The sequence below is a fragment of the Kogia breviceps genome, chromosome 4 (genome assembly GCF_026419965.1).
Source record: "Kogia breviceps isolate mKogBre1 chromosome 4, mKogBre1 haplotype 1, whole genome shotgun sequence".
NCBI classification, from domain to species: domain Eukaryota; kingdom Metazoa; phylum Chordata; class Mammalia; order Artiodactyla; family Physeteridae; genus Kogia; species Kogia breviceps.
In genome coordinates this window covers 75,922,437-75,936,899 of record NC_081313.1, presented here as the reverse complement: position 1 = coordinate 75,936,899, position 14,463 = coordinate 75,922,437, and the positions used below count along the sequence as shown (strand labels likewise).

At 40.9% G+C, this 14,463-nt stretch overlaps 2 protein-coding genes across 8 annotated transcripts in view; one reads left to right on the top strand and one right to left on the bottom strand.

Moving 5' to 3' along the window:
- Positions 1 to 859, bottom strand: part of SLF1 (SMC5-SMC6 complex localization factor 1) — a 60,932-nt gene extending 60,073 nt beyond the window's left edge. Inside the window, exon 1 of the mRNA XM_059061439.2 lies at positions 769 to 859. The gene's annotated coding sequence lies outside the window, so the exon portion shown is untranslated. The remainder of the gene's footprint in view (positions 1 to 768) is intronic.
- KIAA0825 (KIAA0825 ortholog) overlaps positions 397 to 14,463 on the top strand; it is a 420,452-nt gene continuing 406,385 nt past the window's right edge. For 2 of the 7 annotated variants that reach the window (XM_059061435.2, XM_067031324.1), the window contains exon 1: positions 946 to 1,037. The gene's annotated coding sequence lies outside the window, so the exon portion shown is untranslated. Of the gene's footprint in view, positions 646 to 945; positions 1,561 to 14,463 lie in introns of those variants that run through there. The other 5 variants (XM_067031331.1, XM_067031327.1, XM_067031329.1 and 2 more) reach the window with 4 other exon arrangements.

Here is a 14,463-nt window from a genome sequence, read left to right as displayed (position 1 = left end):
GATATGGAGTACTCAAAGCAGATCACGTTTTTGTCAATATTTAATTAGAGGCTTTGAGAGTGGAAGAAATCTCAGGATAACCACTTTGTCTTGTTCCCTGCCTTCCAACAACTGATATCATAATCCCCAGGAACAGAGCACCCCTCCCCACGCCCTTGAGGGTGTGTGTGTGCGTGCGTGCGTGTGTGTGTGTGTGTGTGTGTGTGAGTTTGAAGGCCTACAGTAGCTGCAGAGATGTTCATTACCATTCGGATATGTTTAGAATTCTACCAGGGTGAAAAGAATGATAACATTCTCCTCTTCACAGGAAGGTGGGCCCGGGGGATCCCCACCACCTGCACTGACGCTAAGTTATGGAAAGCGGCCAAGAATCTGGGACTCAGGGAGAGGCGTCCCAGTCGGTTCTATGGAAACGAGAGACGCGAGTAGCCTAGCGCCTTCCTGGCAGGAGACCGAGCTGCGGAGCTGCGCAAACAGGAGGCGAGGAAAGCGGTTCAGCCCTGCACTGCAGAGGCGCTCGGGGCCGTCCCCGCCGCGGCACGGGCGGAGCGCGGCGGGGTCTGCAGCTGCAGCGCATCGACGCGGGCGCCGAGCGCGGCGGGTCGGGAGAGTGCTAACCAACGGCGGCTGCGGAAAGCGTCAGAGGTAAGCACCGCCACCGTTCAACCCGGCCCCTTCCCAGCCTCATAGCCGGGAGCTGCAGAAACTTTGGGGGGCACGGAGGACACAGTCAGGGTACACTGTGTCTTCCGAGCTGAGGCCCTTTACCTTCCTGGTCGGAGTTTCTGGGCTGCTTCCTTCGCGCGGCGGCGGTGACAGGCAGGAAGACTGCCGCAGCACTTGCTGCTTTACTAATCCGGGCTCTGGGAAATAATTTCCCGCCGCGCGCTCCGCAGCCCCGGAAGCTATTGTGCCATTTCCGGGTGGTTGTCAGTGACGCTCTCGAGCCGTCGTCAGGGTCGTCTGAGCTGGTTCAGGGCTTCCTTATGGCTGGCGCGCTAGGCTCCTGCTAGTTCTGTGCCGAAGGTGGGAGACTGGTGAGTGATTTTTCTGGGTTGCCTCCTGGACCTGGTATTTCCGTCCGCCCGAGGCTCCGTGCAGCATCTTATCCGGACCGAGAAACTAGCGAGAAAGGGTTGAACCAGGAGTCCCCATCCAGCCCCGTGGCGCTTGACCCTGTGTGCTGCTGGACGAGGCCTTGAGATTCCGACTTACGGTCTTCTCCACTCGCAGTATCTATCTCCAACTTGGAGCTCTACCTCGGGTCCCCAAGTGCCCCTGTGCAAGGCCGAAGACACCTCTACCGCGACTGGGTTTAGTACAGTCTCTCTACCAATGATCAAGGAGTGTCCACACTCTCCCATTGGCAGGGTTTAGTCACTCTCGATTGTCGAGAGCTGCTTTACCATCCTTTTCCTGAGTACTGTTTCCATTATCCTGGGGTGCAATGCCTGGGAGACAGGCAGTCGGCTGAAGTGCACACCTCTTATATTTTGGAAGTGGGATGAGGGGGTCCGTTCCTGATTTAGAACTCAACGATACCGCCGCCGTTTGAATTGGGTGAGAATGGTCTTTGTTTTCCTGGCTGCTATGAGCTAATGAGATAGGAGAGCAAGCTTAAAATTTCACGCATGGGTTTTAGATACACATTTTACCTTTTGGAAAGGAGTGGTCAGGAATAGATGTGCTTTCAGAAAGGAGTGCCTCTGCACTGTTCCAGGCTTCCTCGATAATGAAAGATTCAGGAGAATTTTAGATGGAGGTCTGAGTTAGAATAGCTTTAAAAAGAAACTGCTTACGATGAAGAGGTAATGTGAGGGAAGGTGCTCATTCCGTTGAAGATTTTTAAAATGTGATGTAGAGAACCTCTTTTTGGTGAATTCTCTTTCTTGAGTAATGCAGTTTTCCAAGTAAGTTTTCACTCACCACCTTATATTTAAATAATCACCTGTTCCATAAGAGGCAGCTGCTTGATTTTTTTTTTTTTTTTTCCTTCAAAACAGCCAGTTCCACAAAGAGTTCTAGGGATAACTCTACCATAAAGAAAAATGCAGTATTCAATTCAAGGACCTTAATGCATCAAGCAAATGCCTTGTTACCTTTTGAGAGTAACAAACACACTAATCTCCTTGTTGATTAACAATTCAAACTTTTATAATCTCATTTGGTCCCAATTTTGCCATTCTTATTAAATCTTGTAGTTTTTCCTTATTTCCCCAGTTGCAAGGATTATAAATATTGATAATTTTAGGGAGGTTATATGTTTCTATATAGCAACTAGTTTTTAGATAAGCAGTGTTTTGTTTTGTTTTGTTTTTAAATCAATGCTCTTGACCCATGATCTCTTTTTAAATTAATATAGCCAACCACCAATACTAACCACAAACAGCTACTGTCTGCCAGCTATTTATTATCTTATATAAACTTACTATAGTTCTAAAAGAGAAATCGTATTATCCCTACTTTGCAAACATTTTATACCGAGACTCAGCTGTTCTTACAAATTACACAATTAAATGGTAATTGAGATTTGAACCCAGTCTACCTGACTCCAAACTGTGGCTCTTTTTACTGTGCTCTATACTTCCTTTCATAAATAACAAAATCATTCTTTTCACTCTCAGGTAAAATTGGATAGTATATCAGATTCCAAAGTCAAATGGATAGCAAAACTTGAGTATAAAGAGATTTAAGGAATTTGTTAAGGAATTAATTCCTTAATGTGTTAAGGAGTAAAGAATGTGTTAGGGATTTAAGGAATCACCATAAGGTAATTTTGACATATGAATAATCCAGATTCTTTTCTGTATTGATCCTTAGCCAGTTTTATCATCCTTACTCAAACAAATACAAGCAACCTAGAGACCATCAGTATATTAGTGACTCCAAAACCAGAGTATCAGCTATCTCTTTAAGCAGCTTCTATTTGTGTGTATGTAGAAAGAGAGAAAATGAGTGAATGAGCACAGATTCATAAAATTGAACTTTGTGATGTCCTGTAAGGAATTACTGTGTACTGGCTGTTAGCAAAACTGTTCTATTCCACTCTTGTAACCCTCAGACAGATGGTAATTAACATATTTCAGGAGAGTATGCTTAACTAAACCTACCCCTTGCAATATTTTATTTTATGTAAAGAAATAGAAATAATTTAATTATCAAGGAATTTACTAAAATCTAGTTGAAATGACCAGTACTAGCAATGACATAGAACTTAATTCTACAGAATATCTTGTTTTACAAAAAGGCACAAGTATATATGTATAGCTCATTTCAAATATTAATATCCATTACATTGTATTGACGTCTGTGAAAGATATTTGGTTTGCATGTCCCACAGGTAGATCTCAGTGATATTTTTGTTTTCAATCAAACTTCAGTGCTTATGAAGGTTGCACTTATATCTGTTTTGTTGATCTCATACTCAGCATCTAGCACTGTGCCTGGCATGTGGTAGGGGCTCAATATATATTTATTGAATGAACAATTCCTTTTAAAAGTGTTATTTATCCACAGAGAAGTATTTGTACATGATTTTTTTTTAAAGGGACTTACCACATAAATGCACACTTCTTTATCTTTACTCACTTTGACCCTGAAATGTATTGTCCACTCCACAACTCATCCATAAAAGGCAATGTGGTATCCTGCAAAGAAGAGCAGGCAGTGAGACAGGAGATAAGAGAATACCTAATATTTGTTATTGCTTACTCTTTGCTGTGCAGTGTTATGTTTAATACTCACAGCACTATGGGGTATTATCATCCTTCTTTTAGGGATGAGAAAACAAAAGATAAGCTTTGTAAAGTTTCCGAGGCTACACACAGTCACTAAGTACCAGAGCTGTGATTTGAACCAATGCTGACTCCAAAGGCCATAGTATTAACCACTTTGCATACTGCCTCCAACTGGATTTTAATCCTTGCTCATCTACTGACTGGGTATATACACAGGGAAATTTATTTCTTTGAGGATATTTCTTATCTGTAACATAAGGGCTGGATTAAATGATCTATATAAAGTCCCTTCTGGCTCAAAAATCCTCTGACTTTAGTTGGGTCCCAAGTATTATCTGAATGAAGCAGTTCTCATGTGCTAGAAAATCTTTATGAGTAGAGCTTTACATGTGTTTATTGGTGTCTTCCACATTGGTAGATGTACAATTATGTTTTTGTAATGCAAAGAATAAGACCAGAGTTAAAAAATCTTAGCCATGTTTTTGCCAGTTTTTGACCCTGATAAGCCTCTGATTCTTTGTGAGCTTATGTTTTCATATGTAAAATGGATACAGAAGAGTGCTGTGAGGGTTAAGTGAGATAGCTTCAAACACCTTGACTGACACATAGTTGGCATTAAATAAATGGCATTAAATAAACCCTTCCCCCCATCTCCCATTTTTTGAGGATAAAAGAATATTGGTGAATGTAAAAATATTTTATAGGTTAGCCAAAGATAAAGAATCTTCACTTATAATCTACTAAGAAAGATCAAGTTATATACACAAATAGTTATTGTATGACCTACAATTGACGTAGAATCATTGAACAACAAAACGATGAGAACACAGAGAAAAGAAATTTTGCTTCCAATAGGACAGATGAAGCAAGATTTTATGAAGAAGGTAACACTAAGTTTGGGCCTTAAAGGATGGTGAGGATTTTGGTAGGGGGGAAGAGAGAGGAATGTTCCACTGGAGGATGCAAAGGTATCGGAAAAGATGAATGAATACATATTAGATATGTGGGATGGGTGAAGGCTAATGGTAAAAGGTAAAAACACTGAGTTCAGGGCAAGCTGTGGGCAACTGGTTATCTTAAAGATGTTAGGCCTTCCTCAACGAGCCATGATTTTTCTGTATAACCAGGATCCGGTGGAGGATGGGGTGGGCATTTGATTACTTTGTTATGGAAATAATACCCATTTATTACAGAAATAATACCCATTTATTACAGAAAGAAGAAAAATGAAAAATTGCACCTAATCCCACTCCAGACCCAGCCAAGCACCTACTCACTGAACCCCAACCCCAGGGAAGTCCCCTCCTGGCTTGGGAGTACCCCTCTCCATCCTAGTGAACAGTGAGCTGCAACTCACCCCTCAGGCTGACCCAAAGGTAGGAGGGGGCTCTGAGGGGTCACGTGGCCCAGTTTCTAGGCCTCCACCTTAAGGGGACTCACATGGGGACGGGTCCACAGGCACATGGTCCTGTCTACAAGCGCACTGCTCCAATGGGGTGGCTACTGGGCACTGGCACCCCACTGTGATGGCAGCAGGCTTCTGGGAGTAGGGTGTAGGTGCTGTCTAGGGCTATGAGGTCTTCCCACCCCTCCTTCCTGTATCCTCCCTGGCTCCTGCCCCTTCCTGATGTCTGTGATGCTGGGCAACCACCTACCTATCTTTGAGCCTCAGTTTCCCCATCTGAAGTCACAGGGTAGACTGGGGGTAGGGGACCCGTGGCTTTCCTCTCCCAGGAGTGGTGACAGGACCACCCCCTACCCCAGTCCCACCCATGGTATGGTCATATCTGGATCTGCCTAGATTTCCTGACCTGCCTGTGCCCTGAGATCACTCCCTTCTGCTCCATGTCCTCCCACAATGCCTTCTCTACAGAAAAACAAAGCAAACAAGCAAACCAACCATCTCCCTTCCAGGGCTTGAATACTGCTGAGTTGCTTCCCAGCTGCTCAACATCCGGCTCTGCCCACTACTGCTAGGCTGCGTCATTTTAAAGGCTGGTAAAACACCAGGGTTTGGTCATTAGAAGTGATGAGTCTGCAGACTGCTGAGTCACCTCATCAGGTGACTCTGGTGAAGGGAAGTTTTTGAAATGTGAACTGAAAGGCTGCAGTTGAGTCAGGAAGCAAAAGCAAAAATCAGCATAATTACATTAAATTATATTTAAAAGTCTCAGAAAGTGGGCAGAGAATACTGCCTTCCAGCCTCAACTGCTGATTTGTTATTGAAGGCAGGTTGTTGAAACAGTGCTCCAGCTATTTCCCTGTAAATTTTGGTTAAAATACAAATAGGCAGCAGCTCAAGAAATACCCTAAATTGCTAGTATTTTATCTATAACGTATCATACACACACACACCCCCCCACACACACACCCATAAAGAGAGAGAATGAACATATATAGCTGTTTAAATCACTTGGGGGATTCTTTGCTGAATAAAGTTCTCGGGACAAATTATCTAAAACTAAAAAGTAAAAAGGGACACAATTGTCATTTGATTAATTAGGCAAATCAATATAATGTTAAACAGCTGAATTCAGAGACGACCTGAGTGAGCTCAAACTCATGAACTTACATGATCTTGAGGAAGTTACTTAAATTCTTTGAGCCCCAATTTCATCTGTAAAATGATAATATTAACTTCATGGATTTATTAGGATTAAATGTGATAATGTCTGAAAGCCCACAGAGGCATCAGAAAAATTTTATTAGGGATCTGTCTGGTTTTTGTTGTTATTTAATAAAATTTAATTGTTTTAAAATAAGGTCTGCAACTCCAACCATGAAATTAAACAGACTTGAGTTCAAGTCCCAGTTCTGTCAGTAGTTGCGTCATGCTGAGAAAATTACTTTTCTACTCTGTTTTCTTATTTATAAAATGGGAACAGTAATAATGTCTTCACAGGGCTTTTGTGAAGACTAAATGAAATAATGATGCCTAGAGTCTAATATGGTGACTAGACATGTACTTTGCTCAAATTCCCAGAGAAGCACATGCAAAAAAGGGAATAGATGTGCAAGAGATTTATTGGTGATACTCCCTGTGAAGGATAAAGGAGAGGGAGCTAGAGTAGTAGGGAAGTACCTTCAGGCTTCAGTAGAGGTCTGACAACCTGTGCTGGAGAGTGGGAGGGAAGGAAGAAGAGGAGGGTGAAAAGAATCTCAGACCTCTGGAAGAAAGCTTCAGCTGGGTCATGGGGAATCCGAGAGCCAAAGTCATCTGTTAGAGGAATCCAGTATCACCACAGTACCTAGTATATGTTGGTTATTTGCAAAAATAATTAACAGTTGTCACATACTGTAATTTACAAGTGTGTTTAAATTTAAACTCTTGAATTTTACTGCCTATCCCCACCTCCCCTAAGAAAAGTACAGTCCCTGCTGCCAAACACTGACATTAACATTTGAGGCACATGTTCTTAGACTAACAACTTCTTATATTTTACAATACAGCTTTGTTAGCCAGAGAACAGTTGAGGAATCAAAAGATCTGTTCCAAATTACAGTTGAAAAATGTAAACATTACCTAAGCAACTGATTTTTTGACATTAAGTGATTAAACACAAACTGTCTAAATTTCTAAATTCACATAGCCAATAAATGTAACATTCTTAAACAGCTGATTAATGTTAATATCCATCGTGTGAATATTAACCTAAACTTGAATGTTCGTTTCCTTTCTTACTAAAGGGAAGCAAAATATATGACCCCAAAATATGCCACTTTGGCATGTGGAGTGTTTTGAGCCAAAGGCAATCAAGCTCCAGCAGACTCAAGAGAAACTTTTACCTCTCCCTTAACTACCTAAATTAAATACCAGGCCTGTACCAGGAAGGGAGCTATTACCAGAGAGAACTTTTACCTGAATGACATATGTATGGCAGGGTAAACGACTAAGTACCAAACTTCTGCTCTTCTTAGTGTCCTATGAATTACCCTCCTCCCCTTTTGAAGCTCCAGGCCCTTATCTCATTCCTTGGCTCAGGATGGCATATAAACCTCAACTGCCCACCTCACCCTTGGGTCTCAGTCTTATGGAGCTCCCATGTGTATGTAGTTAAATTTGTTTCTTCTGCTAATCTGCGTTATGTTAATTTAATTAATAGATCTGCCAAAAGAACCTAGAAAGGTAAAGTAAAATTTTTACTCCCCTATATTACCAAAGATATCTCTATGGTCAAACAGATCAAGGTATTATATTTTTGTCTGTCTCTACCCATCTACCCCCTCCCTCTTTTGTTGTTTTTAATGAGGAATTGTAGCCATCAATCAGTTCAGTATTCTGCAAATGGCAGGTCATGACCCATCAATTGGTGAATACTAGTCCGCACTTTTGTTTTAGTTATGTATGGCTTTAGTATTAAATGTGTTTGTTACTGTGAATCAAAGGATTTACATTTTAAAGCAAGGGATTTAGACTAAATCTTCCTTATCTTACAGGAGGAAATGAAGACTAAAGAGGTGATTTAATTTGCTCAGATAACTCAGGAAACATGTGACTTGAACCAGAAGCTAGGTCTTAAGAATCAAAATTTAGGGTTCTTTGTATCATGCTTCCAGGAAAAGGCTTCTTGTTTACAGTACTTAGGGCACATAATTACTCTGTTTTCCAGTGGGTTAATATGATAGTCCTTTTCTGTCACTTTCATTATTTCTTTGCTAAGATTTTTTGAGAAGAGCTTTTCCCTGACTGTGGCCATTGAGTGTCAGGAAGGATGTATAGCTGCAGTTATTTTTTAGCCGTCAGCAGCTGGCTGACGTCATCACCGGAATTCCGTCATCACCGGAATTTACTGTTTATTTTCCCTATGTGAAACAGCTAATTTAACAGTTTAAATCTAGAGTTTACCTAATTTAAACTGAGGAGTGATGGGAGTTCTTTCTGAGGGTCATTATACTGGTAAAACCTTAATTTTTACTAATACCAGTGAATATTTTTCTGTACTTCATTGTCATGACATTGTTTATCCATTTTCCTTGCTTTTTAGAGCTTAGCTCACCAAATATTTTCATTTTCAAAATGTAAGTTTTGTGTATAATCATGTGATAATTTATTCCTTTATGATTAAAAAATATATATATATCATGGGCTTCCCTGGTGGTGCATTGGTTGAGAGTCCGCCTGCCGATGCAGGGGATATGGGTTCTTGCCCCCGTCCGGGAAGATCCCACATGCCGTGGAGTGGCTGGGACCGTGAGCCATGGCCGCTGAGCCTGTGCGTCCAGAGCCTGTGCTCTGCAATGGGAGAGGCCACAGCAGTGAGAGGCCCGCATACCTCAAAAAAAAAAAAAAAAAATGTATAGAATTCTTTACTCTTCTAGCAAATATTCATACTGAAGGGGAGCAGAATAGGCTGACCCAAAATCTGCCATTGTGGCAGGTGGATTGTTTTGAGCTGAAGGTAATCAAGACTGTACAGACTCAAGAAAAACTTTTACGTCTCCTTAACTACCTAAAAGTATTTAGATAGGGGGCCTATTCCAGGAAGGGAGCTACTACCAGAGATCACTTTTATCTAAATGGCTTATCTGTATGGCAAGGTAAATGCTCTCCTTATCATCCTATGAATTACCCTCCTCCCCTCTGAAGCTCCAGGCCCCTATCCCATTCCTTAGCTCAGGATGGCATATAAACTTCAACTGCCCAACTTGCCCTTGGGTCTCATTTTTATAGAGTTCCTGTACAACATACAGAGTTAAATTTGTTTTTCTGTTGTTACTCTGTCTTCAATTTAATTATTAGACCAGCCAAAGAATCTAAAGGGAAGAAGGGAAAATTTTTCCACCTCTATAATATCTGCCCTCAAAAGTGCACTATGAGCAATTTAGCTTCTCTGTGGTGAGTTCAGTCCTCTGCTATTTAGAGATTTGACGGGGAAAGAGTTTGGGAGTGGGCTGTTCGTAAATAGAGTAGTCCTTCTAGGCTCTGTTTCTCTGTTGCCTTATGTACCCTTTTATCATTGAGGCTCTGAGTTCATTCTTTTGATTAACTTTACCTGGTCATGATGGTTCTGTGGCTTTCTCATTTATCTGACTCAGCAGTTCTGAAACGTTTGGTTTCAGTAGTCCTTTACACTCTTAAAAATCACTGATGGGCTTCCCTGGTGGCGAGTGGTTGAGAGTCCACCTGCCAATGTAGGAAATGCGGGTTCGTGCCCCGGTCCAGGAGGATCCCACATGCCGTGGAGCGGCTGGGCCCATGAGCCATGGCCGCTGAGCCTGCGCGTCCGGGGCCTGTGCTCCGCAACGGGAGAGGCCACAACAGTGAGAGGCCCGCGTACCACAAAAAAAAAAAAAATCACTGATGACCTGGGGCTTCCCTGGTGGCGCAGTGGTTGAGAGTCCGCCTGTCGATGCAGGGGACACGGGTTCGTGCCCCGCTGTGCGAAGATCCCACGTGCTGCGGAGCGGCTGGGCCCGTGAGCCATGGCTGCTGAGCCTGCGCATCCGGAGCCTGTGCTCCGCAATGGGAAAGGCCACAACAGTGAGAGGCCCGCGTACCGCAAAAAAAAAAAAAAAAAAAGAAAATCACTGATGACCTGGATGGGACTTCCCTGGTAGAACACTGGTTAGGACTCTGTACTCCCAATGCAGGGGGACCAGGTTCGATCCCTGGTCAGGGAACTACACCCTGCGTGCCGCAATTAAAGAGCCCACATGCTGCAACGAAGATCCTGAGTGCCAAAACTAAGACCTGGCACAGCCAAATAAATAAATTAATTAATTAATTAGAAAAAGAAAAATTACTGATGACCTCGAAGAGTTTCTATGTATGTGATTGTATCTATTAATATTTATTATATTTTAAATTAATATTGAGTATTTTAAGAAATAATTCAATAATAAAACCATTACATGTTAACATAAATAGCATTAAAAATAACTTTTTAAAAACAAAAATTATAGTGGAAGTATGGCAGTCTGTTCAATATCTGGCTTAATAGAATAGTACTGAATTCTCAGATCTGCTTCTGCATTCATTTCTTGTGATTTTATTTTGGTTGAAGTAAGTGAACAAAATCTAACCTAATACAGACATATAGTTGGAAAAGGAAGGAGTATTTAGGGCTTTCCGGGTGGCACAGTGGTTAAGAATCTGCCTGCAAATGGAGGGGACACGGGTTCGAGCCCTGGTCTGGGAAGATCCTACATGCTGCAGGGCAACTAAGCCTGTGTGCCACAACTATTGAGCGTGCACTCTAGAGCCCACAAGCCACAAGTACTGAGCCTGCATGCCACAACTACTGAAGCCCGCATGCATAGAGCCCACGCTACGTAACGAGAAGCCACCGCAATGAAAAGCCCGTGGACCTCAATGAAGAGTAGTCCCCGCTCACCGCAACTAGAGAAAGCCCGCACACAGCAATGAAGACCCAACACAGCCAAAAATAAATAAATAAAAAAGAAATTAAAAAAAAAAAAAGAAAGGAGTATTTAATGGCCTTCTGAGATAATTGTGAATATTTTTCTTTGCTCTTATACCAAAATTTAACAAGTGGTAGTTTCTTAAGGTTAACTGCAATGTGGAATCCAAAATCATATCAATGAACTTTTGTGTTTTTCCTTTGAAGTCCCTTGGTCTGTCTTTCACTTTTTTTTTAAACATCTTTATTGGAGTATAATTGCTTTGCAGTGGTGTGTTAGTTTCTGCTTTATAACAAAGTGAATCAGTTATACATATGCATATATCTCCATATCCCTTCCCTCTTGCGTTTCCCTCCCTCCCACCCTCCTTATCCCACCCCTCTAGGTATTCAAAAAGCACTGAGCTGAGTTCCCTGTGCTATGAGGCTGCTTCCCACTAGCTATCTATTTTACATTTGGTAGTGTCCATGCCACTATATATGTCCATGCCACTATCTCACTTTGTCCTGGCTTACCCTTTCCCCTCCCCATGTCCTCAATTCCATTCTACATCTTTATTCCCATCTTGCCCCTAGGTTCTTCATGACCATTTTTTTTTCTTTTTAGATTCCATATATATGTGTTAGCATATGGTATTTGTTTTTATCTTTCTGACTTACTTCAGTCTGTATGACAGACTCTAGGTCCATCCACCTCACTACAAATAACTCAACTTCATTTCTTTTTATGGCCGAGTAATATTCCATTGTATATATGTGCCACATCTTGTGTATCCATTCATCTGTCGATGGACACTTAGGTTGCTTCCATGTCCTGGCTATTGTAAATAGAGCTGCAGTGAACATTGTGGTATATGACTCTTTTTGAATTATGGTTTTCTCAGGGTATATGCCCAGTAGGGAGATTGCTGGGTCGTATGGTAGTTCTATTTTTACTTTTTTAAGGAACCTCCATACTGTTCTCCGTAGTGGCTGTATCAATTTACATTCCCAACAACAGGGCAAGAGGGTTCCCTTTTCTCAATACCCTCTCCAGCATTTATTATTTGTAGATTTTTTGATACTGGCCATTCTGACTGCTGTCAGATGATATCTTATTGTACTTTTGATTTGCATTTCTCTAATGATTAATGATGTTGAGCATTCTTTCATGTGTTTGTTGGCAATCTGCATATCTTATTTGGAGAACTGCCTATTTAGGTCTTTTGCCCATTTTTGGATTGGGTTTTTTTTTTTTTTTTTTTTTTTTTGATATTGAGCTGCATGAGCTGCTTGTAAATTTTGGAGATTACTCCTTTGTCAGTTGCTTCATTTGCAAATGTTTTCTCCCATTCTGAGGGCTGTCTTTTCGTCTTGCTTATGGTTTCCTTTGCTGTGCAAAAGCTTTTAAGTTCATTAGGTCCCATTTGTTTATTTTTGTTTTTATTTCCATTTCTCTAGGAGGTGGGTCAAAAGGGATCTTGCTGTGATTTATGTCATAGTGTGTTCTGCCTCTGTTTTCTTCTAAGAGTTTGATACTGTCTGGCCTTACATTTAGGTCTTTAATCCATTTTGAGTTTATGTTTTTGTGTGGTGTTAGGGAGTGTCCTAATTTCATTCTTTTACATGTAGCTGTCTGGTTTTCCCAGCACCATTTATTGAAGAGGCTGTCTTTTCTTCATTGTATCTTCTTGCCTCCTTTATCAAAGATAAGGTGACCATGTTTGTGGGGGTTTATTTCTGTGCTTTCTATCCTGTTCCATTGATCTATATTTCTGTTTTTGTGCCAGTACCATACTGTCTTGATTACTGTAGCTTTGTAGTATAGTCTGAAGTTAGGGAGTCTGATTCTTCCAGCTCCGTTTTTTTCCCTCAAGACTGCTTTGGCAATTTGGGGTCTTTTGTTTTTCCATACAAATTGTGAAATTTTTTGTTCTACTTCTGTGAGAAATGCTAGTGGTAGTTTGATAGCGATTGCATTGAATCTGTAGATTGCTTTGAGTAGTATAGTGATTTTCACAAGGTTGATTCTTCCAATCCCAAAACATGGTATATCTCTCCATCTATTTGTATCATCTTTAATTTCTTTCATCAGTGTCTTATAGTTTTCTGCATACAGGTCTTTTGTCTCCTTAGGTAGGTTTATTCCTAGATATTTTATTCTTTTTGTTGCAGTGGTAAATGGGAGACTTTTTAAAATTTCACTTTCAGAGTTTTCATCATTAGTGTATAGGAATGCAAGAGATTTCTGTGCCTTAATTTTGTATCCTGCTACTTTACCAAATTCATTGATTAGCTCTAGTAGTTTTCTGGTAGCATCTTTAGGATTCTCTATGTATAGTATCATGTCATCTGCAAACAGTGACAGCTTTAGTTCTTCTTTTCTGATTTGGATTCCTTTTATTTCTTTTTCTTCTCTGATTGCTGTGGCTAAAACTTCCAAAACTATGTTGAATAATAGTGGTGAGAGTGGACAGCCTTGTCTTGTTTCTGATCTTAGAGGAAATGATTTCAGTTTTTTACCATTGAGAACGATGTTGGCTGTGGGTTTGTCATATATGGCCTTTATTAGGTTGAGGAAAGTTCCCTCTATGCCTACTTTCTGGAGGGTTTTTATCATAAACGGGTGTTGAATTTTGTCAGAAGCTTTTTCTGTATCTATTGAGATGATCATATGGTTCTTCTCCTTCAATTTGTTAATATGGTGTATCACATTGATTGATTTGCCTATATTGAAGAATCCTTGCATTCCTGACATAAACCCCACTTGATCATGGTGTATGATCCTTTTAATGTGCTGTTGGATTCTGTTTGCTAGTGTTTTGTTGAGGATTTTTACATCTATGTTCATCAGTGATATTGCCCTGTAGTTTTCTTTCTTTGTGACGTCTTTGTCTGGTTTTGTTATCAGGGTGATGGTGGCCTCATAGAATGAGTTTGCGAGCGTTCCCCCCTCTGCTATATTTTGGAAGAGTTTGAGAAGATAGGTGTTAGCTCTTCTCTAAATGTTTGATAGAATTTGCCTGTGAAGCCATCTGGTCCTGGGCCTTTGTTTGTTGGAAGATTTTTAATCACAGTCTCAATTTCAGTGCTTGTGCTTGGTCTGTTCATATTTTCTAATTCTTCCTGGTTTAGTCTTGGAAGGTTGTGCATTTCTAAGAATTTGTCCATTTCTTCCAGGTTGTCCATTTTATTGGCATAGAGTTGCTTGTAGTAATCTCTCTTGATCCTTTGTATTTCTGCAGTGTCCGTTGTTATGTCTCCTTTTCATTTCTAATTCTATTGATTTGAGTCTTTTCCCTTTTTTTCTTCATGACTCAGGCTAATGGTTGATCAATTTTGTTTATCTTCTCAAAGAACCAGCTTTTAGTTTTATTGATCTTTGC